The sequence below is a fragment of the Lepus europaeus genome, unplaced genomic scaffold (assembly GCF_033115175.1).
Source record: "Lepus europaeus isolate LE1 unplaced genomic scaffold, mLepTim1.pri SCAFFOLD_106, whole genome shotgun sequence".
Taxonomy (NCBI): domain Eukaryota; kingdom Metazoa; phylum Chordata; class Mammalia; order Lagomorpha; family Leporidae; genus Lepus; species Lepus europaeus.
This window is the reverse complement of record NW_026909024.1, coordinates 295,610-322,947: the sequence shown is the minus strand read 5'-3', so window position 1 is coordinate 322,947 and position 27,338 is coordinate 295,610. Positions and strand designations below refer to the sequence as shown.

General features: G+C 41.1%; 2 pseudogenes; one reads left to right on the top strand and one right to left on the bottom strand.

Annotated features, from left to right (window-relative positions):
* The first annotated feature begins 429 nt into the window (after positions 1-429).
* Positions 430-13,627, top strand: LOC133754452 (SERPINE1 mRNA-binding protein 1-like; annotated as a pseudogene).
* A 2,287-nt stretch (positions 13,628-15,914) lies between these two features.
* Positions 15,915-27,338, bottom strand: part of LOC133754450 (serine/arginine-rich splicing factor 10-like) — a 28,878-nt pseudogene continuing 17,454 nt past the window's right edge.

Here is a 27,338-nt window from a genome sequence, read left to right as displayed (position 1 = left end):
AGAAGACTCCACCTGGTCTGATATGAAATGCTATGAAAAAATCGAGATGGATGTAGGTTGTCAAAGAACAAAGGTTGTTTCTTCAAAATAGTGAAGCCATGTGTAACTATTTATGTGTGTGTTTGTGTGTGGCACATTACAGAGTCCTTGACTCATAGCCCTTTCATGAACAGTTCCCAAAAGGTGATTCTCTCTTAGTGTAAGGGTGACCTTAAGGGTCTTGATCGACCAGGAAGCCTGGACTGGCCATGTTGTCACTTTTCTGCCAAGCCTCTAGTTCCTCCTTCGCTGCTAGGTCTCCACAGTGCTCCATGTCTAAGCTGTAGTATTGTGATCCCAGGGACCATGGAATGAGGCCTCTGATCACTCACTAGGGTGTGATCACTCACTAGGATCATGATTCTTGAGTGCTACTTTCCTGTGGGCGAGATGGGGGAGCATGAAAGGTGGAGACAGGCGGGAAGACATGGCTAGCTTCACTAGTTGCAGCTTGGCAAGAGATCAAGATGAATGGAAATGGTTTCTTATCCCCAAAGGGTTTCTCAGAGACTTGGTGCCTGAACAGTTGCTGCAATCTGTCCCAGATTCTTCCAACAAAGAAGCCATCATAGAAATTCCTTCTCCATGTTAAGTTTCCTCATAGTGTGTCCAAGGAGACTAGTGAAAATGCCAGCTGTGTAGTCTGGGGCAGCTCAGTTGTCATGAAGACATTTGGATCCAGGGCTGTTTCTGTCTGGTATTGCATTACCACTCAGTCAGTCAATTTTCAGGTCCCACTGATCTTATTGAAAGGTTAAGAAAGGGCTTGAAGGACTGGTACTGTGGCACAGTGGGTTAAACTGATGCCTGCAATGTTGGCATCCCATATGGGTGCCAGTTTGAATGTTGGTTGCCCCACTGCTGGTCCAGCTCCCTGCTAACACACCTGGGAAAGCAGCAGAAGATGGCCCAAATCTTGGGCCCCTGCCACCCATGTGGAAGTTCTGGATGAAGCTGGTGCAGCCATTTGGGAAGTGAACCAGTAGAAGGAAGATCCCTTTCTGTCTCTCTGTCACCGCCTCCCCCCCCCATAATTCTGCCTTCCAAATAAATAATCTTTAAAAAAGAGGAAGAGGCTTGGGTTTTATGACATCTAACAAAATCATTGGCTGGATGTAGGGTTTCTCTGAATGTGGTGGAATGAGAAGGCCATGCCAAGATGGCCACTGGCAAGTGAGTGTCAGTTACTCAAGAATGATTTCAAAACCCACATGACAACAGAGCCTGCCTCACAACAGGCTGTGGTCGGTTAGGGCATAAACTGCCCCTTGACCAGATTGTCTGCCTTGGCTATATAAGCTACTTTACCAACTGAAATAAATGAGTCTGCAGGATGATCGCCTCTGGTCCACTTTCACCCAGCTCTCAGGGTCTGTGTGGTGACTCTGCCTCTTGCCCCCACTGTGCTTCTCCTCTCAGAACAAATCCACAGCAACATATGGCCCCCAATGTGACTGAGAGAGACAGCGTGTTGGACTTGGCAAGGTCCCCTCTTGATTTCGACAAGTAGGCCCTTCTGTGTTTTGTGTGCTGTTTGGTTCTGTGAGGGTGAGCACAGAACCCCCTCCTGTACCCCTTTCTTTGTCCTTGTCCTCGGTCTAAGTGACCCCAGGTTAGGCACACACTGCCCAGAAGCATAATGCCACTTCTCCGCTCCTCCTTTTACTTTTGGTTCATCTGGCAAATTTACATAATGGACTGATCATCCTAGAATTCAAAACCAAGTCATCTTCCCTCGCTTGAGAGAGGTGATGCTCTGGAGACACTGTGTGGGCATATGGCCTTGACCTAATGAATCAAGGAAGTCTCCCACTTAGCACAGGCCATACTTACGATCTGATACACCACTGTCTGTTCGTCTAACATAGGGAACCCCTTGCATAATGCCATCAGCAACTGAGGTGCTAGGATTTGTTTTGTTATGGCAGCAGTGTTGTGGGTGTCTTTCTTTTGGCTAGAATCAGTGTGGTGTGCCACTATTAAGCACTCAAACATGGGAAACATATCACCCTCTCAGAAACCCACACAGATTACCAAACATAATGAATCTGTGAGTGATAAGAGCCTGTCACTCCAGGCCTCATCCTCACAGGCAAGAGTTGACGACTTAAGGAGAGAACTCCCACAGTGAAAATGACATGACAGCAGACAATGCAATAATGCCTAGTCAGCAACCCCCCAAACATCCATGGGATGAACTTAGATGACCTCAAGGCAATAACCCATGCAAGGTCATCCCATCTGCACCTAGTGAGGATCCCCACATTTGTGGCAGTCCCCGGGCACCCCAGGCTCTCAGGGGAGCTGCTAGATCCCATCCCACCCACATGTTTTCCGTTAATGTAGGAGTGGACGCAGAATTCAGGCCTTGGATTGCAATACCCATAGATGACCTTATTATGCCAAAAAAGGCTTCTCAAGAGTAAGATTCTGACTCCCTGCTTTGAACAGGTGCTCATACAATGGGCAGCGAATCTTCAAACTCATTTTGACTGGGTTACACTGCTCAAAGCATATCTGTCAAGACCACAGTTCTTACAGTCAAAAGCCTCCTATGAGGAAGCGGCTGTAACCGTGGTGAGGAATAATGCTGCCTATGAAATAGCAGTAACCTTTGATATGCTTACAGGCAATGGTACCTACATATATTCTCATGAACAGGCCTGCATTGGAGTAGTTACCTATTTTGATCAGGTCAGAGATTTGGCACTTAGAGCCTTAAAAAATATAAATCCTCCTAATTATAGTCAGCTCTTTAGAAACCTAGTTCAAGGCCCAGGTGGATGGTTTCCCAATTTCCTTACCAGAGTCTTGGAAGCAGTAGAGAAAAGATTATTGCTTGGCCCCAATCAAGAAAATCTGGTCAAACAATTAGCTTGGGAAGGCGCTACCAGAGGCAAAAGCTGCAATTGCCCCAGTCCATAATGAAGACCTTTCTAAATGGATAGTAGCTATAAAGGAGGTAAACTCTGCTGATACACCCATACAAGCTATACAATCCCTAACTGCAGCCATTAACAGACTGAACACAAGGAAGTCTAATGACCCTCCAGTTTATTGGGGATGTCAGGAAACAGGACACCTACAGCAAAACTGCCCAAACACTGACAGACGGGGCAAGCCCAAAATGGTGTGGCCGAGATGTAAAAAAGGCTTTCATTGGACAAAAGATTGCAAGACCAAGCCTTTAAACACTCTCAGCGGGGCAGCCCTCAGCCCAGCAAATAAGAGGGAGTCCCACCATCATTAACTGGTTGATATCTTTAATCTGAGGCCAAAATGGACCCTATACTTAGATGACTTTGCCTTTGTGGGTTTAATTGATACAGGGGCAGATGCCACTGTCTTAAAAGCTAGGGACACAAGAAAAATGCAACTTTGGAAGATAGCGCCCAGGCCCGACCTCCAAGGTGTTGGAGGATTAAAATTGGCTGATCATGTCATCATGCCTATAATGTGGCAAGATAACAGCAGAGATACAGGAACCATCTTTGCACTAATTGCTGAGGTTACCATGACCTCATGGGGGAGAGATGTGCTGTCACAAATGCAAATGGTCCTTACTACAGATCACAAATCTCCACAAGCCAACCGCTTTAATGGAGAGCCTACAAGTAAGATTCACCCCCAATTCTAGCAGCCACTGCTCACCTCATACAAAAGCCAGGCCCAATCCCCATTAAATGGGAAAAAAACAGGAAACATCTGGGTAGAGAGAGCAGTGGCCAATATCACAACCCAAACTTGGCATCCTTACAGAATTGGTACAGGAACAATTGGAAAAGGGACACATAGTGCCTTCCACTAGCCCTCACAACACACCCATTTTTGTGATAGCAAAGAAACAGGGAAAATATAGGCTACTACAGGATTTGAGAGCCATCAACAAAATCATAAAAAAGATGGGAACATTCCAGGCTGGCATTCCCTATCCAGGGGCCATTCCTAACAGATTCCACATAGTTACCATTGATATCAAAGATTGCTTCTTTTCCATTCCCATCACAGAGCAGGATAAGCCCTACTTTGCCTTTACAGTATGGGAGCCCAATTTCTAGCTCCTCACAAAAAGATTTCAGTGGACAGTAATCCCACAAGGCATGAAAAGTTGCCCTGCCATTTGTCAAAGACACATTTCTCATGCAACCAGCACACCTAAAGATCAGTGGTTGGTCATACATTATGTGGATGATATGTTACTTGCTTATGAAAATGCAGCAACTCTGAAGGCCTGTCTAATTGAGACAATAAAAAATTTACAATTCCTGGGTTTGTCTATTGCCACAGAATAGGCACAACATTTTCCTCCTTTTCAATTCCTGGGTTATCAAATCTCCTCCCATATATCTCCAATGGGCCCAAATCTAAGTCAAGCATAAGTATTCTCTTAATGAACTTCAGCAACTATGTGGCCAACTCAATTGGTTGAAGCCCTTCCTTCCCTTAACACCTACAGAGCCTAGATCACTATTTGACTTACTAAGGGGGACAGCCCTTCCTCAAAAATCACATTGACATCAGCAGCCAAATCCACTATAGAAAAGATCAACACCCAGTTGTCAATTTAAAAACCCTTAGATATGACCCTTGGGTGTCTCTATTTGTCATAATCATATCTACCCTCAAGGCCCCCTTAGATACTGGGTTACCTGGCTTTATTTTCCAAGGCAATGAAAAGGTTGATCATCTTATCTCTGCAATATGGCTTCCATCAGACACCTACAACAAGCGCATATTCTACACCAAAAATTTCATATGTCAGCAAGCAACATAAAATTGCTTTGCCCAGAGCTAACAATGATTCAATGCAAACACCTAGTGTGCTCTTGCAAGAATGGTGTCCCACTCGCCCCATTAGGCCCATTGCAACAAGCAGGAGTGAAATCTCGAGGCCTTGCTCCTAATAAGCTCTGGCAAGTGGACGTCACCCACATTAACTCCTTTGTTAAACTTAAGTTTGCCCATGTGGTGGTAGATACTTATTCAGAGGCTGTATTTGCAACAGCCCCCAGGGAAAAGGCTAGTAATGTGATAAAGGTGGTTAAGTCAGCCATGCTGGTCCTCTTTATCCCCTGGACCATAAAGACATAATGGGTCACCATATACATCACAGGAAATTAATTCATTCCTGAGGTCCTGGAACATACAATCTGCTACAGGTATCCCATACAACCCACAGGGACAGGCAATCATTGAAACAGCTCATAGGACTATTAAATATCTCTTACAAAGACAGAAAAACAATCTCATGCCCCCAGATGCACTGTTTGCTTTGACTGAGGTTCTTTTCACTATCAATTTTCTTACTTTTGGTTCCCAAAGGGTCAGCCCAGCTTATAAACACTGGAGATCCTTTCCATCCCAGACCTCAACCCCTATGGTTAGGTGGAAAGACCCCCTGACAGGAGAATGGATGAGATCACACCCTCTGCTAACCAAGGGCCAAGGATATGCTTCTTTCCAGAGAAAGTGGGGCAGCCCATTTCGGTACCAGCCAGAAATATTGTGCCTACAACTGACAGTCAACTAGAACCAGCTGAATAAGATTGAGAGTCTGCCTTGTTAGTGGATGCACCTGCTATCAATTGTCAAGCTGCTGCTTTATCATCCTACCCTGAGGAATTGCCCACAGCCACATCTGTGATTGCTTTATACTCCACTAGCTCTGGTCAGCCACTCAAACGACCCACAGCCTGTATGCAGTCACTCTGTTCCTGACTACCATTGTTCCTCATTCCTACCTCCATCTGAGCAAGAACTCCTGTGTTCTCCCATTTTGAGGGCTGGTTAGTCAATTATGGGTAAGATCCCCTGGGGGACAACCTAAGACTGGCACAGCCATGTATAGAGACCACATGGAAACATGGTCAACAATGATATGACTAAGGATCATGCCTCTCATTGCTCAAATATAAATGAAAAGGGGCAAATGTGGTGGAATGATAAAGCCATGCTAAGATGGCCACAGGCAAGTGAGCGTCAGTTACTTAAGAATGATTTCAAAACCCACCTGGCAATGGAGCCTGCCTCTCAACAGGCTGTGATTGGTTAGGGCATAAACCACCCCTTGACTGGATTGTCTGACTCATCTATATAAGCTGCTGTACCAACTGAAATAAATGAGTCTGTGGGCTGCTCACCTCTGGCCAGCCTTCACCTGACTCCTGGTGTCTGTGTGGTGACTCCACCCCTCTTACCCCCACTGCACTCCTCCTCTCAGAAATAGTCCACAGCAACATCTGAAGTAGACTTTTAATTTTAGTAGCATCTTTGGTTTCTCATATTGTGTGAGTGTTGACAGATATGAGTTATGTGAAAAAGAAAAACTGGAAGATTTGGGGCAAGATAATCTCCCATCTCAGAATTCTATTACAGTGATGCTCTCCAAATTCCCTCCAAGCCTGACTGCTCAGTGGGTCTTGGACTTGCTACACACAATGATCCTGAGCTTATTCATTGTTTTAACTGAAAGGCAGAGTTACACACACACACACACACACAGAGGGAGAAGAAATCTTTCCTGCTGGTTTACTCTCCATATGGTCTCAATGGCTGGAGCTGGGTCAGTCAAAAGCCAGAAGTCAGGAGCTTCTTCTGGGTCTCCCTCATGGGTGCAGTACTTGGGCCATCCTCCATTGCTTTCTCAGGTACACTAGCAGGGACCTGGATCAGAAGTGGAGCATCTGGGACTTGAACTGGCACCTATATGGGATGCTGGTGTCACTGGCAGAAGCTTTACTGACACAGCCTACCCTTTTTAAAAAATATTTTTTATTTTATTTTAAAGGCAGAGACAGAAATTTTTATCTGCTGGGATATCCACAAATACCCACAAAATCCAGGGCTGGACCAGGCTAAATCCAGAAGCATGGAACTCCATCTGGGTATGCTATGTGGGTGGTAGGAATGGAGTCATCATTTGCTGCTTCCCAACATGCACATTAGCAGGATGTTGAAGTGGAGTCAGATTAGCCAGGACTTGAACCATAAATGCAAGTGGAGATCATTATACTTAGTAAAGTAAGCAAGTCCTCAAAAGACAAATATCATAGATTTTTCCTGATTTCTGGTAATTAATATACAGAGTACAAAACAATATAATGTATATGAATAGTGTTGACATTTTAGGATTTGATTTTTAAAAAAGATTTATTTGAAAGGCAGAGATACAGAAAGAGGGGAGAGAGGGAGAGGGGGAGAGAAAGAGAGGGAGAGAGTGAGTGAGAGAGAGAAGGAGAGAGAACCTTCCATCCACTGGTTCACTCCCCAAATGGTTGCAATAGCAGGGGTTGGAACAGGCCGAAGCTAGGAGTCTGGAGCTTCTTCTGGGTCTCCCACATGGGTGGCAGGGGCCCAAGAACTTGGCCATCTACTGCCCTCCCAAGCACATCAGCAAGGAGCTGGATCAGTAGTAGAGCAGCCAGCATCCCATATGGGGTGCACTGTGAGCAGCAGCTTAGCCTTCTATGCCACAATCCTAGCCCTCATAGATTTGATTGTTTATAGTCCTATATTCCTTGTCTCTACTCCTGAGGAACAGTGGTTATTCTACTTACTACTTGTTGAGCCTTTTATTTAGTGGATGATTAAGCTTGTGATTATAAAGTAAATTAAAAGTTTGTCCATAGCAAACCTTAAAATATGAAAGGAATATGAAGGAGGAGTGTGGATGGAAGTATCATTATACTCTTAAAACTATATATATGGGTCGGCGCCGTGGCTCAACAGGCTAATCCTCTGCCTTGTGGTGCTGGCACACCGGGTTCTAGTCCCGGTCGGGGCACCGATCCTGTCCCGGTTGCCCCTCTTCCAGGCCAGCTCTCTGCTGTGGCCAGGGAGTGCAGTGGAGGATGGCCCAAGTGCTTGGGCCCTGCACCCCATGGGAGACCAGGATAAACACCTGGCTCCTGCCATCGGATTAGCGTGGTGCGCCAGCCACAGTGCGCCTACCGCGGCGGCCATTGGAGGGTGAACCAACAGCAAAGGAAGACCTTTCTCTCAGTCTCTCTCTCTCACTGTCCAATCTGCCTGTCAAAAAAAAAAAAAACTATATATATGAAAAACATGAAATTTGTTGCCTGTCCTTCAAGTTAATTTTTCAAAAGAGTTATCTATTCATACACCACTGATTCTCTTCAATTGCTGTTGCCATACATTTTCCATATGGCACCAGTTGTTTAACCATTCTTCCACTTGAGTTGCACCATCAATGTGGAGTTTTCTCTGTGTTTTCAGAATTTATGTTGCATTATGAGCTCTTTTGAAATTGTTGCCTTATATATCCTAGCACTTCAAACTACAACCTGTTCAGATATGTTATAATAAGTTAATATGAGTTTATTTTAAGGCAAAAATATCAAAATTTATGCACTGTTTTTGTAGTATGCATTTCCCACCAATGTTCTGAAGACCCCTTTTATTATCATGGTTTCTCTCTGCATAGTGGACTTAGAGTGTCTTGAGAACTTTGCCTTTTTCATGCCAAGATATAGCATATTTCAAGCACTTGGTTGGAACTCAGCATTGATGTATGAGTGACAGATGGGAACTCCTTGCAATTGATATCTCAGAAATAATCATCAAAGTTAAAAAAAAAAAAGCTTAATTCATACAATTTGTGTGTGTGTGTGATTTTCAAAACTGTTTTTGAGAAACAGAGAGAGAGTGCTCCCATAAACCGGTTCATTCCTCAAATGTTTGCAGTGGCTGCAGCTGGGTCAAACATTTGAGAATTGCTTTTATTTCACTTTCCCGATATGAAGATATTCTTGATAGACTTGAAAATGCAAACTTATGTTTTTCACAGGAATTTCTAATCTACCATAGATTCTTTTTTTTCTTTTTGACAGGCAGAGTGAGAGAGAGAGACAGAGAGAAAGGTCTTCCTTTTTGCCATTGGTTCACCCTCCAATGGCCGCTGCAGCCAGCGCATCTCACTGATCCGAAGCCAGGAGCCAGGTGCTTCTCTTGGTCACCCCTGCGGGTGCAGGGCCCAAGCACTTGGGCCATCCTCCACTGCCTTCCTGGGCCATAGCAGAGAGCTGGCCTGGAAGAGGGGCAGCCGGGATAGAATCCAGCACCCCAACCAGGACTAGAACCCGGTGTGCCGGTGCTGCAAGGCAGAGGATTAGCCTGTTAAGCCACGGCACCGGCAGCCATAGATTCTTAATGTTTAGTTTATGGTGTTTTTGCCTTGAAGAAAGTTTTGATTTATGTGACTCAGATTTTATTTTATTTCTTTTGTGTCTTCTAGATTTTATGACTTTCTTTGTAAAGGTTTATTTAGGGGCCATATTGTGGCATAGCAGGCCAAGATGCTACCCACAAAGCCAGCATCTAGTATGTTCCCAGTTACAGAGGGGAGAGTAGTTACTGGATTGAATTCAGTGGTTTCCTTTCCTTAGCCCAGTAAAGAGAAAAAGCCTGGAAACAATGGCAAGTGAATAGAAACTTTATTGCTTCTTTGTTTTGCAAGTGAAAGTGAAGCAGCTCATCTGAGAGGTGAGATGGGGTGCCAGAGTGGGACACTGGTTTTCCAAAAGTGCACTGGGTTTTTAAGGATTTACTATTTTCTTATTGGGACATCTTACAGGCTTTCCCATTGGATGGGGGTTTCACATACTGTATGCTCATTGGCTTGGAGCCCATAATAATAGTGGTATTTTTGTTGGTGACAGCCTGAATGTGAATTTCTAAATACTAACTTCCTCTTTTGGTGGCCTCAGCCCTCTCTCTGCTAGTTCTGAGTGAAAAATTGTAACTAGCTTGAAGACGTGGTCCAAACCACAGGCTGTAGCACAGGATGCTACAATGGGGAGATGTATGAGCAAGTCTCAGAGCAAACCACACTGTCACAGCCTACAGCCTGCATGCTAAAGACATTCTGCTAAAGCCCGAGAGGCCCACAGATGCCCAGCCCAACTGAACAGGCTCACCATATGGGCACTGGTTCATGTCTGACTGCTTCAATTTTCTTTCCTTCATTTTGTTTTTATTAAAACATGTTTGCTTAACTTACAGCAAGTAGAAAATAGGCTGGGTCTTCTTTTGATCCCAACATTGATGTTTTAAAGGTTGTACACAATATTTTTTTTAAAAAGGACATATAAAAATACAATATTAGAAGATCCCATAAGAAAGAAAATACAACTTTTAACCCCACAACTTTTACTTTTTCTAGAACTGAAAAACTACTGCTAGTAGTTTTATTTTTAAAACTACAGTTTTAAGAAGTAGAGAGAGAGAGAGACAGAGAGACAGAGAGGTCTTCCATCTGATGGTTCACTCTCCAGTTGGCTGCACTGGCTGGAGCTGCACTGATTTGAAGCCAGGAGCTTCCTCCAGGTCTCCCACATGGGTGCAGGGGCCCAAGCATTTTGGGCCATCTTCTACTGCTTTCCCAGGCCATAGCAGAGAGCTGGATTGGAAGTGGATCAGCTGGGTCTCAAAGCAGCACCCATGTGGGATGCCAGTGCTTCAGGCCAGGGTGTTACCCCACTGTGCCACAGCGCCAGCCCCTAAAACTACAGTGTTAAGTAGACTCCTTCCCCCTGAGCTGAATCATCTTGTGGGAAGAACTGAAGCAGGAGCTCTTAACTCAAGGCGACCCATAGCAGTCTGTGGAGAAAAGCACCGCTGAGCCACAATCAGGGCTGGGCACCCACAGGAAGGCTTCTCTGCATGGTTACCAACCAATTCAATCAGTTATTTGACATCGAATCTGATCCATTCCAGATGCTAAAGGAGCAGAGACCAAGAGAAAAAGAAGCCGGCCGAGGCCGGGCTGGGGGTGGGGAGTGTTGGAGTCCCTGGGGCAGATAACGCAGCTCAGGCAGAGGCCCAGACCAACTCCAAAGCAGCAGGCAAACAGCCATAGAAAGAGTCCCAGAAAGACCAATAAACTCACTGCCAGATTGGCCTGGTTGACAAGAAAGAGAAGGTGCAGCCACCTGTGGCGTTCAAGAAAGAAGGAATAAGACATGTTGGAAAAAGACTGATCAACAGCTTCAGGGTGAAGGAAAAATAATTGAGAGAGGACCAAAAGGTGACCACTTCTTGAATGAATATTTGCAAAACCGCTTGAAGAAAAGGGTGAAGAAGCAGGTTTTCTTTTCTTTCAAACACTGAAAAACTGCTATTTATTTAAAAGAAAACTTTTCAATACAATAAAGAAATGTCAATAGCTGGTACATACATTAAATCAAAATATTTTCTTTAAGCACCAAGTAGCATCGTTCTCATTCTTTTCATTAACAGCACCTTTATTATTAAAAGACTAATACTATTAAGTTTTTAATCAAGAAATTTAAAGCTGCCAATCAGAGCTTCTAATTAGTTTGAGATGACTGGGTAAACCTTCTTATAGTGTGAGCAAAAATGACTTATAAAAACTTTGTTTAACTATAACTGAAGGGATTCACTGGCTTCAGGCTGAGAATCAGTGCCAGGGGCTAAACACTACCCACAACAGAAAAATGAGTAATGAGTACCACGTGTCAATGATAAATGATACATGGTTTCTGCCTAGTGAAAGGACTAATACCTAACTCTAATAGGTCTTAAAGGATTGACCCATAGGGACTGATTCAAATTCTTAACCTTCCAGGGTGAACAAGTCAAGAACAAGGAAAGAGTTCTTGTTGAAAGTCCTACACCCTGGGTGGCAGGGGAAATTGCAGCAAAGACAGGTGGGGAACATCAAGGAGTGTTTAAAGGCCAGGGAGAACAAAACAGCCAAGACTCAAACCCACTAAAGCACCAACTGCTCAGAAGGCACGTTTTGGGAGGAAGGACGTAATCCACTAGGAGATTATATGCATCTTGGAAAGGAAAATGTCATTCAACAAGAGAGGGAAGATGTCTCTCCTAGCACAGAGGCTCCACAGCTGTTTGGGGGAGCTCTGAGGCTGAGGGTCACCCTGGGACCCAGTCTACATTCCAAAGCCATACCCCCTTGTAATTAAGTCCACAAACCAAAACCTTTATTAATGGAAACTGCTCCAAAAAAATGAAACACAAACACAAGCAAAGAAAACAAACTAAAGGGCCATTAGGGTAAGCTTTAATCCCTGCTACTATCTTTGCCCTGCAAGAACAGGATCTGCCCTGTTATTTCCATTGATTCATTTCTGCACAGATTGTCAAATCCAGCATCTTACTATTCCTGCTACATCCTCTCCTAATGAAAGCAAATACTATGCAAAAACACAAACACACCACAAATAGAAGCCAGTATCAACTTAATGACCCCTTGAATATTTTAATCATCTCTGACTTATTCACAGAATATCTGCTTCTGTAATGTTTTGTGAGCATTGCAGACTTGGTTGCATTAGATTCCTCTTCTTGAAGTAGTTCGAAGTTTGAATGCAATTTAGATATTTTTCTAAATTACCTGAGGGGAAATTATCCTAAAAGGCCCAAGAAAAATCCCCTTTCCTCTATTCTCAGACTCCAGTAATTCTTTTTTCTCAGATCATAAAACCTAACCTAACAACTGGAAAGAGGACAAAAAGTCATACAAAAAATAAAAAAAAAAAAGAAAAAAAAAAGAAAAGAAAAGGGAACCAACATCATCATAAGGGATAAGGGTTTGTCAGTGTCATCACACTATCTCAACATTGCACAGGACAAAAAAAAATGGTACTTTGTTTAGCAAAGTTATAGTCATTTTGTAAAGTATGCAAGAAATCAACAATTTATAAAAATAGGGGAAAGTTTTAATTGGGAACATAAAACTAAAATGTCATTCTCTGGCAAAGAGTGCTTCCCAACACCAGGTCTACCAGTGGAAGTTGAGGCAGAACTGTTGGCCCAAGGCTGCCTCAGGTCTGCTTCAGAGGGGCAGGGATATTAGCAGATGAGAGGTGAGTTTTCTGTTGATACATTTATAATTGACTGACCTGAGGTAGTGGTGGTCTTAGAAGAGGTCAGGAGGCCATGGATGTGGAATGGGCCTAGGAGATGGATTTGGTTCTCATGGCAAATGTGAATTTGATAGACACAGTAAAAGCAATAGATCTGTATCACATTACAGTGGTCTAAAGCAGGTAGACAAATGTGGAGGTTGTGGGTCTCACAAATGGGAAATTTTCAAAGATGAATTAACTGACTGATTCATCAAATGTGACTGAGGAAACACTTGAAGGTGAAGAACATCCAGTGGCCAACATGGAAAATAGGGAAATGTGAATGGAAAAGGTAAAAGAAGAGAGTACAAATGAGATTACTTTGGATGAGTGGAAGACAATTCATAAAGACAGGACAAAACTAGAATTTAATATTTGAAAATCAAATCAAGGTGCTGACTGGCAATGAAAGGATTTGTTTTTCATAAACAAGGTGTGAAGAGGCTCATGCTGAAGATTCTATTTTGGCCTATCATTTCTGGAAACCAGCAAATGATATAACATCTTAGCTAGAGATCAACTTTGGAGACCTAGGCCACCTAGGACATGGTGGCAGAAGAGGGCAGAGGTAGATGTGGACATGATGGATGTCATGATGGATGACTTAGTCCAGCAGGACCAAGTCAAGTGTTTCTGCATCTGATATGAATGATCCAGAGGCATTTCTAGCTATGGCTTAATGGGATGTCCTAACAACCTTAGTTCCTTTGTGGACTCTCCTGTGCAATGTTTTTGCATGCTTAATGATCCCAAAGGACTAAGAAATTGAAAAAAAAAAACAACAGCCTGACATTGATGCCACCCACACCTAAAGATTGAATTTTATCTGTTTTGAAAATGAGCTTCTCATTTGATTATGACAGAGTCATAGTCAAAGTGGAAGTTCTCTCCTCCCTTCAGAGAAAGGTACCTCCTACCTTGATGGCCCCGTTCTTTCCACTGGGATCACACTCACTGAAATCCTCATTTAGGTCTTCTTCTTCATACAAATATGGTAGTCACTTTTGTATTTAGGAATGTATTAGTAGCAAGGATGTTTTCATAATTTTCATAGATTGTGAATTATTCATGTACACTTTTGCATGGCTGCTTGCAAACTTGAAATACAGGTGTTAATAGTGTGTAACAGTTTAATAAAAAAATGACTTTGTTGTTTATACATCCAAAAAAATCTTAAAAAGTTAAAGAAATGTGCATAACATGATTGTATAGAAAAACATGAACATTAACTGCAAATAGTAAATAAATGAAAGCTAGAAATACTATCCAATAAATAACAGTCCTAGAATCAATCCCTCAAACACAATCCACAAGCAGTATCTAAAAGCCATTGTCTTGTTCTTCACAGGCAAAACCTAGGTTTCCAAAACAAAATTGGAAAGAGTACTCCTCTGAAAGAAATTTTTTCCCCACAATATTACCTAGATCTACAAGTAAACAATCTGAGATTTTAAAAAGATGTTAGCTTCTTACTCTGAAATGAGTTTGGATATGTCAAGTCACTTTTAGTTCTGCAAAGAAATCTTTCAGAGAAATTACAGAAATTATAAATGGTTAAGGATTTTATTTCCTCATTTTTAGCCAGCTACATTGATAACTAAAGCTGAGAGATGACTCTTGCTTAGAACGGATCCTTTTCCTGAAATATTTTAAACTTCACAACACAACCTCACCTAAAATGGGAGTGTTGTCTCTCAGCTTGCCACACATTAAATAAAACTGAAGTGTGAAAAGCAAGCCTCCCTCATAAATAGGTAGGCACATTTTGATACAAATACACACTCTAAGTGCTATAAACATCACAATTTAGTTTACACAATGCACACTCACACAAACAAAACTTACTTTGAAACAACTTACTTCTAATGGCACTAAGATAATTAGTCAGCAATGCTCATTAAACTTCAGAGTAATTATGTGAGAACATTCTTTCCCACTTCAAATTATTTCTGCCATCAATGATCTGCTCAACTTCTAAGGTGAGATTTTTGTATATTCCAAATCTGTACAGAAGCCAGAATAAAAGCAGTGAAGGCTCTGTGTTTCAGCTAAAATCTCAATCACCCTGAAAATGCTGTTTAATCCAGCCAGGGTTGGGGAGCATTCCCCCAAGTACTGGGGTTAACAAAAACTATTCTAAACTGTGTCATAAATAAACTTTTTTAAAGATTTATTTATTTATTTGAAAGTCAGAGTTACACAGAGAGAGAAGGAGAGGCAGAGAGAGAGATGTCTTCCATCCAATGGTTCACTACCCAGTTGGCTGCTATGGCTGGAGCTGCACCCATCTGAAGCCAGGAGCTTCTTCTGGGTCTCCCAAGCAGGTGCAGGGGCCCAAGGACTTGGGCTATCTTCTACTGCTTTCCCAGGCCATAGCAGAGAGCTGGCTTGGAAGTGGAGCAGCCGGGTCTGGAACTGACACTCATAATGGGATGCCAGCACTACAGGCAGTAGCTTAACCCATTACACCACAGTGCCAGCCCCATAAATAAAATATTAACATGGGACTAGACATCTTAACAAGACATAAAAGTTCACCATGAACCTACTGTGTTTGAGCAGTCAGTGTTATACTGTGGCTACTTCATTTTGTATTAATCTATCTTATTAGCAAGCTACAGCTCTAGGTTTCCAGTTCTACCAAATATGGATATGAAATTTCATTTTTAGTAAGACAATGTTGCAAATTCAAGCCAATCAACATCTTTTCAATGAATACTTCAAGCATAATGAGAATCTTTGAGAAAATTGCAGACCCCACAAATTTGTACCTGTCCATGACATTAAGTAAATTGGACTCCTCAGAGTGGCTTCTTAATAACATGTCATTTTAATTATAACCTGATACATGGAAAGCTAACAAGTATTTCTAAAGCATCATTACAACATTGTACTTCTGATAATTTAAGTAAACCAAACTATGATAAATTAATGATATATGCCTAAAGATTATCATGGTTTATGTTATCAGTGGCCACTGGACTTAGGACTAGTCTAAGATCTTGATCTAAATTTTGACCTAGACCTAGACTGTGATCTTGACTGAGCTTTGGATTTAGGTAGTCCTTTTCTCCCTGATTCCTTTTCATTACTTGAGCCAGACTTATAATGTGTTTTGGAACCTGTTTTAGAGGTACCTCTAATTTTTTTGTGAGTTGCAGACCTAGAATGTGATTTAGTCTCCAATTATTTATTGGGCTGGGATATCACAATCTTTGGTGTTTGAATCTAACAATGTTAGAACGGCTTCTGCTACCATGAAGTCTTCTAATTAGTCTGCTCTTTCTAGGGCTATAAGACTTAGACATGTAATTAAAAGACTGACTTCTTGCTCTCCCTTCATAACACTAGATTCTAGAACATCTATATTTGTCAAATCATGATGACATGAAGAACTCTACACATTCCTCCCTCCCTTGGCTTTCTTCTGATTTGGTGTCTTCTGATTGCCCTGTGCAAATTGTATTTTTGATGCCCACAAATCTATTTTCTGTCCAAGTTATGTAAAGCATTTTTGGAATCATGAGCATCCTCAAATTGAATGTAAGCAAATCCTCTTGGATGGAGAATGTAGAAATCAAGTGGAACATACACATGAACTTTAGGATCATAACAACAAAATTTTCACCATAAGTCTTCAGACCTGGTGTTGCCCACTACGTTCCTGACAGAGATGTGTTTGCAGGGCACAGGTAGTGGCGTGAATCTTGCTCAGGGTACTAATAGGCTCAGCAAACCACTTGCAGCCAAGTCTGACACAGACACACAACTTCTTTTTTTAAGATTTATTCATTTATTTGAGCCGGTGCCATGGCTCACTTGGCTAATCCTCCACCTGTGGTGCTGGCACCCCGGGTTCTAGTCTCAGATGGGATGCCAGATTCTGTCCCGATTGCTCCTCTTCCAGTCCAGCTCTCTGCTTTTGCCTGGGAAGGCAGTAGAGGGTGGCCCAAGTGCTTGGGTCCTGCACCCACATGGGAGACCAGGAGGAAGCATCTGGCTCCCGGCTTTGGATCAGTGCAGCACACAGGCCGTAGTGGCTATTTGCAGGGTGAACCAATGGAAGGAAGACCTTTCTCTCTGTCTCTCTTTGTCTCACTGTCTAACTCTGCCTGTAAAAAAAGTGATAATCAGGTGGATATACCTTCTTCAAAAAAAAAGGGAATTATTTATTTATTTGAAACTCAAAGTTACAGAGAGGGAGAAATGGGGAGACAGAGTGAGAGCAAAGGAGAGGGAGAGGGAGAGAGAGAGGGAGAGAAAAAGCAAGAGATAGATAGAGGGAGATGGAGGGTGGGAGGGAGGGAGAGAGAGAGAGAGATCTTTCATCCACTGGTTCACTCTCCAGATTTCTTCAAAGGCCAGTGCTGGGCCATGCCAAAACCAAAGCCAGGAGCTTCATCCAAGTGAAGCAGCCAGAACAAGAGGTAATGTCCATGTGGGGTGCTGCCAATAACAGTGGGTGACTTTACCCACTATGCCACAATATTGGCCCTGAGTCTGCTCTATTTCTGATCCAGCTCCCTGCTAATGCACCTGGAATAGAAGCAGAAGGTTGTCAAAGTACTTGGGCCCCACCACCCATGCAAATGATCTAGATGACACTCATGTCTCCTGACTTCTGCTGGGCCTAGTTCTGGTCATTATAGCCATTTGGAGTGTGAATCAGCATATGGAAGACTTCTCCTCTATGTCTTTTCCTCTCACTCTGTACTCTTTCAAATAAACAAAAATAAATCTTAAAAAAGTGAAAGGGGCTTATTTAGCCTACACATACATGTTAAGGATTTTTTGAGTAGGAAACAATAGGTTTTAAAATATTGGCAAACACAGACTATGATTCATGTGACACAATGAATTACTTTTGCCCTACCCTGATATAAACACACATACTGGCTCCTGGTTTTGGCCTGGCCAAGTCCCAGCTGTTACAGCCATTTGGTGAGTGAACCAGTGGGTGAGACAAATATCTCCCTCTCATTCTGCCACTGTGTCTTTCAAATAAACTTTTTAAAAAAGATTTGAACTCAGGGACTTTGAGATATTAATCAAAATGCTGAATCAGATACTCCTCTCAATATGTCTTCTGTGGGCCATCTCCCCATGTGTGACTTTTTTAACTCTCTAAGATGACTTACAAATTTATGTCTGTAGCCTCTGAATTAGAAACAATCTAGTGGACATTTCCACTTGGATGGAATTTAGCATGCTTATATCATATACTGGAAAGATCAGACTGCTGTTTCTCATAATGATTGGTAGGAAAGGTTGGAAATTGAAAGCATGGGACACTTAAATTCAGATACTCTATACCTAAGGTTGATGCCTTTCTTCAGTGACTCAGGTTTAATTCACCAGCACCTACTACAGACCCTGGTACCTGACCTGAAAGAATTTTCATTGATTCAGCTTTATTTGCATGTCATTTTTGGAAGGTGATTACCTTTATCCCACAAGTTCAAAGTACTATAATTTATATTCATGATGAGAATATTTTCTAAGAGTGAGCAGGGATTCTACTCAGAGACTAATCATCTCTGAAAGCCTGAACCTATGTAAATTCCCTTAGAGTCTTGCTTTAATCCATTGGAATTAATAATCACAAAGAACTCAAGGTAGCACATTAAATTTAAAGCAGTTCAATTCAAGCAAGTAAAGGAAACTTGGACTGAAAAGAGAAATCTTTACACCAACAGATTGGGTTTTAAGATTGAAATTGACAACAGTCTCTATAGGACGTGCATTGCCATTTTCAGTTCTTTAGAATGATAATTTTCTTTTAAGGTTTCCATTAAATAAAATATATAAAAGTAACATATGCTTATTGGAACTATGACAATACTACAAACCCCTAGAGGTGACTGCTATTAATAACCCACAGTGCATTTCTTATGCTGCTACAGGCTCAAAAACTGGATACCAATAGGTTTCATACATGAATAGTGTTGAATTATCTATTTTCTTTTTTTTGATTTTATATCATGTTTATTCAGAAATGTACAGTGTTTGAAATGCTATTTTTTATCTTTTATTTAATAAATATAAATTTCCAAAGTGCAACTTATGGATTACAATGGCTTCCCCCCCACCCATAACTTCCCTCCCACCCACAACCCTCCCCTTTCCCGCTCTCTCTCCCCTTCCTTTCACATCAAGATTCATTTTCAATTCTCTTTATATACAGAAAATCAGTTTATTATATATGAAGATTTCAACAGTTTGCCCTCACATAGCTACTCAAAGTGAGTAAGTACTTTTGGAGTACTAGTTATAGCATTAAATAAGTGTACAGCACATTAATAACAGAGATCCTGCATGATATTTTTTTTTAAAAAAATTGATTAATTTTCTATGTAATTTCCAATTTAACACCAAGGGCTTTTTTTTTCATTTTCAATTATCTTTATATACAGGAGATCGATTCAGTATATACTAAGTAAAGATTTCATCAGCTTGCACCCACACAGAAACACAAAATGTAAAAATACTGTTTCAGTACTAGCTATATCATTAATTCACATTGGACAACCCATTAAGGACAGATCCCACATGAGACGTAGGTACACAGTGACTCTTGATGTTGATTTAACAATTTAACACTCTTGTTTATGGCATCAGTAATCTCCCTAGGCTCTAGTCATGAGTTGCCGAGGCTATGGAAGCCTTTAGGGTTTGCCAACTTCGATCTTATTCCAACAGGGTCATAGTCAAAGTGGAAGTTCTCTCCTCCCTTCAGAGAAAGGTACCTCCTACCTTGATGGCCCCATTCTTTCCACTGGGATCACACTCGCTGAGATCCTCATTTAGGTCTTCTTCTTCTTCTTTTTTTTTTCCCAGAGTGTCTTGGCTTTCCATGCTTAAAATACTCTCATAGGCTCTTCAGCCTGATCCGAATGCCTTAAGGGCTGATTCTGAGGCCAGAGTGCTATTTAGGACATCTGCCATTCTATGAGTCTGCTGTGTCTCCCCCTTCCCATGTTGGATCCTTCTCACCCTTTTTGGTTTTATCAGTTAGGATTAGCAGACATTAGTCTTGTTTGTGTGATCCCTTTGACTCTTAGAACTGTCAGTGTGATCAATTGTAAACTGAAATTGATCACCTGGACTAGTGAGATGGCATTGGTACATGCCACCTTGATGTGATTGTATTGGAATCCCCTGGCACCTTTCTAACTCCATCATTTGGGGCCAGTCCGATTGAGCATGTCCCCAATTGTACATCTCCTCCCTCTCTTTTTCTCATTCTTATATTTAACCGGGATCACTTTTCAGTTAAAATTTAAACACCTAAGAATAATTGTGTGTTAATTACAGAGTTCAACAACTAGTACTAGAACAAAAAATATACTAAAATTGATAAAGTATTACATTGTACATCAACAGTCAGCACAAGAGCTGATCAAGTCACTGTTTCTCATAGTGTCCATTTCACTTCCACGGGTTTCCCCTTTGGTGCTCAGTTAGTTGTCACTGATCAGGGAAAACAAATGATATTTGTCTTTTTGGGACTGGCTTAATTCACTCAGCATGATGTTTTCCAGATTCCTCCATCTTGTTGCAAATGACCGGGTTTCATTGTTTTTGACTGCTGTATAGTATTCTATAGAGTACATGTCCCATAATTTCTTTATACAGTCTACTGTTGATGGGCATTTGGGTTGGTTCCAGGTCTTAGCTATTGTGAATTGAGGTGAAATAAACATTAATGTGCAGATGGCTTTTTTATTAGCCAAATTAAGTTCCTTTGGGTAAATTCCAAGGAGTGGAATGGCTGGGTTGAATGGTAGGGTTATGTTCAGGTTTCTGAGGAATCTCCAGACTGACTTCCATGGTGGCTTAACCAGTTTGCATTCCCACCAACAGTGGGTTAGTGTCCCTTTTTTCCCCACATCCTCTCCAGCATCTATTGTTGGTAGATTTCTGAATGTGAGCCATTCTCACCGAGGTGAGGTGAAACCTCATAGTGGTTTTGATTTGCATTTCTCTGATTGCTAGTGATCTTGAACATTTTTTCATGTGTCTGTTGGCCATTTGGATTTCCTCTTTGGAAAGATGTCTGTTGAGGTCTTTGGCCCATCACTTAAGTGGGTTGTTTGTTTTGATGTTGCGGAGTTTCTTGATTTCTTTGTAGATTCTGGTTATCAACCCTTTCTCTGTAATATAGTTTTCAAATATTTTTCCCATTCTGTCGGTTTCCTATTCACTTTCCTGTTTCTTTTGCAGTACAGAAACTTCTCAATTTGATGCAATCCCAATAGTTAATTTTAGTTTTGACTGCCTGTGCTCCTGGGTTATTTTCCAAGAAGTCTTTGCCTATTCCTATATCTTGCAGGGTTTCTCCAATGCTCTCTAATAATTTGATGGTTTTGGGTCATAGATTTAAGTCTTTAATCCATGTTCAGTGAATTTTTGTGTCAGGTGAAAGGTAGGGATCTTACTTCATGATTCTGCACGTGGAAATCCAATTTTCCCAGCACCATTTATTGAATAGACTGTCTTTACTCCAGGGATTGGTTTTGGATCCTTGATCAAATATGAGTTGGCTGTAGATGTTTGGGTTGATTTCTGGTGTTTCTATTCTGTTCCATTCATCTATCCATCTGTTTCTGTACCAGTGCCATGCTGTTTTGATAACTACTGCCCTGTAGTATGTCCTGAAATCTGGTATTGTGATGCCTCCAGCTTTGTTTTTGTTGTACAAGATTGCTTTATCTATTTGAGGTCTCCTGTGTCTCCATATGAATTTCAGATCATTTTTTCCAGATCTCAGAAGAATGCCTTTGGTATTTTGATTGGTATTGTATTAAATCTGTAAATTGCTTTTGGGAGAATGGACATTTTGATGATGTTGATTCTTCCAATCCATGAGCATGGAAGATTTTTCCATTTTTTGGTATCCTATTCTATTTCTTCCTTTAAGGTTTTGTAATTTTCATCGTAGAGATCTTTAATGTCCTTGGTTAAGTTTATTCCAAGGTATTTGATTGTTTTTGTAGCTATTGAGAATGGGATTGAACTTAGAAGTTCTTCCTCAGCCACGGCATTGTCTGTGTATACAAAGGCTGTTGATTTTTGTGCATTGATTTTATATCCTGCTACTTTGCCAAACTCTTCTATGAGTTCCAATAGTCTCTTAGTAGAGTTCTTTGGGTCCCCTAAATAAAGAATCATCATCTGCAAAGAGGGATAGTTTGAGTTCTTCCTTCCAAATTTGTATCCCTTTAATTTCTTTTTCTGGCCTAATAGCTCTGGCTAAGACTCCCAGAACGATATTGAAGAGCAGTGGTGAGAGTGGGCATCCCTGTCTGGTACCAGATCTCAGTGGAAATGCTTCCAACTTTTCCCCATTCAATAGGATACTGGCCATGGGTTTTTCATGAATTGCTTTGATTGTATTGAGGAATGTTCCTTCTATACCCAGTTTGTTTAGGGTTTTCATCATGAAAGGGTGTTGTATTTTATCAAATGCTTTCTCTGTGTCTATTGAGAGAATCATATAGTTTTTCTTCTGCAGTCTGTTGATGTGGTGTATCACGTTGATTGTTTTGTGAACATTGAACCATCCCTGCATACCAGGGATAAATCCCACTTGGTCTGGGTGGATGATTTTTCTAATGTGATGTTGCATTCTATTGGCCAGAATTTTATTTAGGATTTTTGCATCTATGTTCATCAGGGATATTGGTCTGTAGTTCTGTTTCAATGCTGCATCTTTTTCTGGCTTAGGAATTAAGGTGATGCTGGCTTCATAGAAAGAATTTGGGAGGATTCCCTCTTTTTTGATTGTTCTGAATAGTTTTAGGAGAATTGGAGTTAATTATTCTTTAAATGTCTGGTAGAATTCAGCAGTGAATCCATCTGGTCCTGGGCTTTTCTTTGTTGGGAGGGCCTTTATTACTGTTTCAATTTCTGTGTCAGTTATGGGTCTGTTTAGGTTTTCTATGTCTTCCTGGTTTAATTTAGGTAGGTTGTATGTGTCCAGGAATCTATCCATTTCTGATAGATTTCCCTGTTTGCTGCCATATAAGTCCTTGTAGTAATTTCTGATGATTCTTTTTATTTCTGTGGTGTCTGTTGTTACGTTTCCTTTTTCATCTCTGATTGTATTGATTTGGGTCTTTTCTCTTCTTTTTTTAGTTAGTTGGGCCAATAGGGTGTCAATTTTGTTTATTTTTTCAAAAAACCAGCTCCTCGTTTGGCTGATTTTTTGTAATGTTTTTTAGGATTCAATCCTGTTGATTTCTTCTCTGATTTTAATTATTTCTCTTCTCCTACTAGCTTTGGGTTTGGTTTGCTGCAGATTTTCTAGATCCTTGAGATGACTTGAAAGCCCATCTATTTGGTGCCTTTCCAATTTCTTGATGTAAGCACCTATTGATATAAACTTTCCTCTTAACACTGATTTTGCTGTATCCCATAGGTTTTGGAATGATGTGCTGTTATCCTCATTTACTTCCAGAAAATTTTTGATTTCTCTTTTGATTTCTTCTATGACCCATTGTTCATTCAGGAGCATGTTGTTCAATCTCCATGTGTTTGCACGTGCTCTAGGGATTCCCGAGTTGCTAATTTCCAACTTCATTCCTGTATGGTCTGCGAAGCTGCATGGTATGATTTTAATTCTTTTGAATTTGCTGAGACTTGCTTTATGGCTAGTATGTGGTCAGTCCTACAGAAGGTTCCATGTACTGCTGAGAAGAATGTAAAATCTTTAGATGTAGGATGAAATGTTCTGTAGATATCTGTTAGGTCCATTTGAGCTATAGTGTCGTTTAAATCTACTGTCTCCTTGTTGACCTTCTGTCCTGTTGATCTGTCTATCTCTGAGAGTGGAGTATTGAAGTCCCCCAGTACTATTTTATTGGGGTCTAAGTCTCCCTTTAAGTTCCTTAACAAGTCTTTTAAATAAACCGGTGCCCTGTAATTAGGCACATATACATTGATAATCGTTGTATCTTCCTGTGGAATGTATCCCTTAATCATTATATAGTGCCCCTCTTTGTCTCTCCTAATAGTTTTTGTGGTAAAATTTATGTTATCTGATATTAAGATGGCTACGCCAGCTCTTTTTTCATTTCTGTTGGCATGGTATATCTTTTTCCAACCTTTCACTTTCAGTCTGTGTGCATCTTTGTTAGAAAGATGTGTTTCTTGTAAGCAGTGAATAGATGGGTTTTGTTCCTTAACCCAATGAGCCACTCGGTGTCTTTTAACTGGATTGTTCAGGCCTTTAACGTTTAATGTGACTATCGATAAGTAGCAATTTTGCCCTACCATTTTTGGGTTTCCTGTGATCTTTTGCTGTGAGGTTTCCTTCCTTTACCTTCTTTCATATTGATGACCGTGTTTCTGTGTTTCTACGTGTATCACATCTTTAAGCATCTTTTGCAGGGCTGGACAAGTGGCGATGAATTCTTTCAATTTCTGTTAGCTGTGAAAGGTCTTTATTTCACCTTCATTCACAAATGAGAGCTTTGCAGGATATAATATTCTGGGCTGGCAGTTTTTCTCTCTTAGTACCTGGGCTATATCTTGCCATTCCCTCCTCCCTTGTAGGGTTTCTGATGAGAAGTCAGCTGTGAGTCTAATTGGGGATCATCTGAGGGTGGTCTGATGTTTCTCTCTTGTACATTTTAAGATCTTTTCTTTATGTTTCACTGTGGTGAGTTTAATTACAATGTGTCGTGGTGAAGATCTCTTTTGATCATGTTTATTAGGGGTTCTATGAGCTCCCTGTACTAAGATGTCTCTGTCCTTCTCCAAACCTGGGAAATTTTCTGCTAGTATCTCACTAAAAAGGCCTTCTAATTCTTTCTCCCTTTCCATGCCTTCAGGAACTCCTAGGACCCGAATGTTGGTTTTTTTTTTAATACTATATTGTAGATTCCCGACAATATTTTTTAGATTTCTAATTTCCTCTTCTTTTCTTTGATTTGCCTGTTTCCTCTCCTGTTCTCTGTCTTCTAAGTCCGATATTCTCTCTTCTGCTTCACCCATTCTGTTTTTAAGGCTCTCTAATGTGTTTGTCATTTGATCTATTGAATTCTTCATTTCATTATGGTTTCTCGTCACTATCACAGTTTCTTGTTCTACTAGTTGTTTCATTTCATTTTGATTCCTCCTTAATATTTCATTTTCACGAGAAAGATTTTCTATCTTGTCCATTAAGGATTTCTGTAATTCAAGAATTTGTTTTTGAGAGCTTCTTAATGATCTTACCAATTTTTTGAGATCCGCTTCTTGCATTTCTTCTATCTCATCATCTTCATAATCTTGAATTGGGGTGTCTTTTTCATTTGGGGGCATCATAGTGTCTTCCTTGCTCTTGTTACCTTGGTTTTTATGTTTGTTTGGCATCTTGGAGGTGTGGCCAAAGAGGTCTGTTTGGTTCTTCAGGGTTAAGGGTGTGCCCAAGGTGACTCACACAGATTGTTATCTGGCTTGCTCTCTTGCTCTCTCTCTCTCTCTCACTTTTTTTTAGACTCAGTTGGGAAGAAATTCCACACAGCTCACCGTGTTGCCTAGGTTATGGAGTTTGTTTTACATATGTAAAATGGTGCCTGCTCTTTGTCTTGCTCATCTTTGTAAGCTGAGTGGAGAGAGAGGCTAGTGACCCTGTCGGTTTCCCTTATTTATTCACTTTTTTTTCTCTCCTCCAGTCAGCCTGGTGCAGTTTCCCCCCGTGGGGTCTCAGACCACGCTCTAACCTTCCCATCCAATGTCTCAGGTTACCTTTCCTTCCAGCGCTGGGGCTCAAATTCTGTGGCTGGGCTTCTGTCGCTGGGCTCGCTGGGTTCCCCGCTCTTGTGGCTCCGATCTCGCGGCTCCGATCTCGTGGCTTTGCTCCCGCGGTACGGCTTGGCGGGGCAGTGGGACACCTTGCTCTCCCTGTAGGTCTTCTGTGTCACATCTACTAGATCCAGAAGAGTTTCCTCTGCAGTTTTTTTTCTGAGTCTCTTCCTGATGGTACAGTAACTCCACTTTTGTTAAACTATCTTTTCCCGGACTGTTGGTGCACGCCCTCACTCTTCCGCCATCTTGGCTCTGCCCTGAATTATCTATTTTCTTATTTATTTTATGTCTTCAGTAATAGAACTATAACAGCTTGAACTATATGTTTGCTTATTTATTTATGTCTTCAGTAATGGAACTATGCAATGTATATTACTCTGCAACTTGCGTTTCTCACTTAATGCTATAATACGGACAGCTCCTCAGTCAGTTAACATAGCCTTCCATTTTGTAAATAACTTATAATATGGGCTGCTCCTCAGGAAGTTCATTTAAATGCTCACTATAAAAAAAGTATGTGTGGATTTAAAAAATCTGCATCAAAATAAACTCATAGTAATTTGTAACAATCTGTTTGCCCAAGATCTAGTTTGGGGCACTAAGAAGGTAAAGACATCAATTTGAAAAAGCCCTTATCAGAGCAATATAAATTCTGCAGGAAAAGAAGAATGAACACTATCTTGATGGTGCAGCATGGATGGGAAAATTGTAACCCCATGGATGCTTTGTGGCAATTTTATGCGGACAAGGCCTCAAGGAAATCAGCAATTTATGAGTGGTAAATTTATTTAAGAAGGGATGAGGTGATGTTAAAGATAATTTCCACAGTGGCAGACCATCCACATCAATCTGCAAGGATAACATTAGGCTTGTTCATACCCTAATTGAAGAGGACTGATGAATAGCAACAGAAACAATAGCCAACAGTACAGACATCTCCACTGTTCAGCTCACATAATTCTGACTAGAAAAACTAAAGACTAACATTTTTGCTCAGTGGGTGTGCAAAAACTGTTGTTCCCAGAACAGCTATAGAAATATTCAGTTTTCAATAGAAAGATTTTTAACTAAAAGCACTTCTTGCAAACACTGCAATAATATGAGGAGTTACACTAGGTAACTCATTAGGTCATATCCCTATCAGAGTGAGAAAGAGACAAAAGCCCTTGAAGAGTGGACAAAGTGCGTGCTTCTCCCTGGAAGCTGTCTTAACCACACTTAGTTTTATGCCAAGAGAAGACTATACAGCATTGTAAGCCTTGCTCCTGATTGGTTGGTTATTCTAGTCTTCTAATTGTTACCCTCCCCCTCTGGTTGCTATTCTACCCTTCCGATTGCTTTTTATCCCTGCTTTGTGATTGGCTGTTAGTCTACTCCTCCCTGATTTGCTAAATCTAGGAATGGTTTTCAGAAAGGAACCAGAGAGAGCAACTATATGTATAAAATGGCTAGCCCTCACAGGCTTAACTGGGAGATGCTCTCTTGGAACCACACTCCTCACTGCTGCAACAAGGGGTTTCTCACTTGCAATAAATTTTGCTTTGCTCACTGTCCCTGTCTGCATGGAAATTCTTCTTTAATGTGAGATAAGAACTGAGA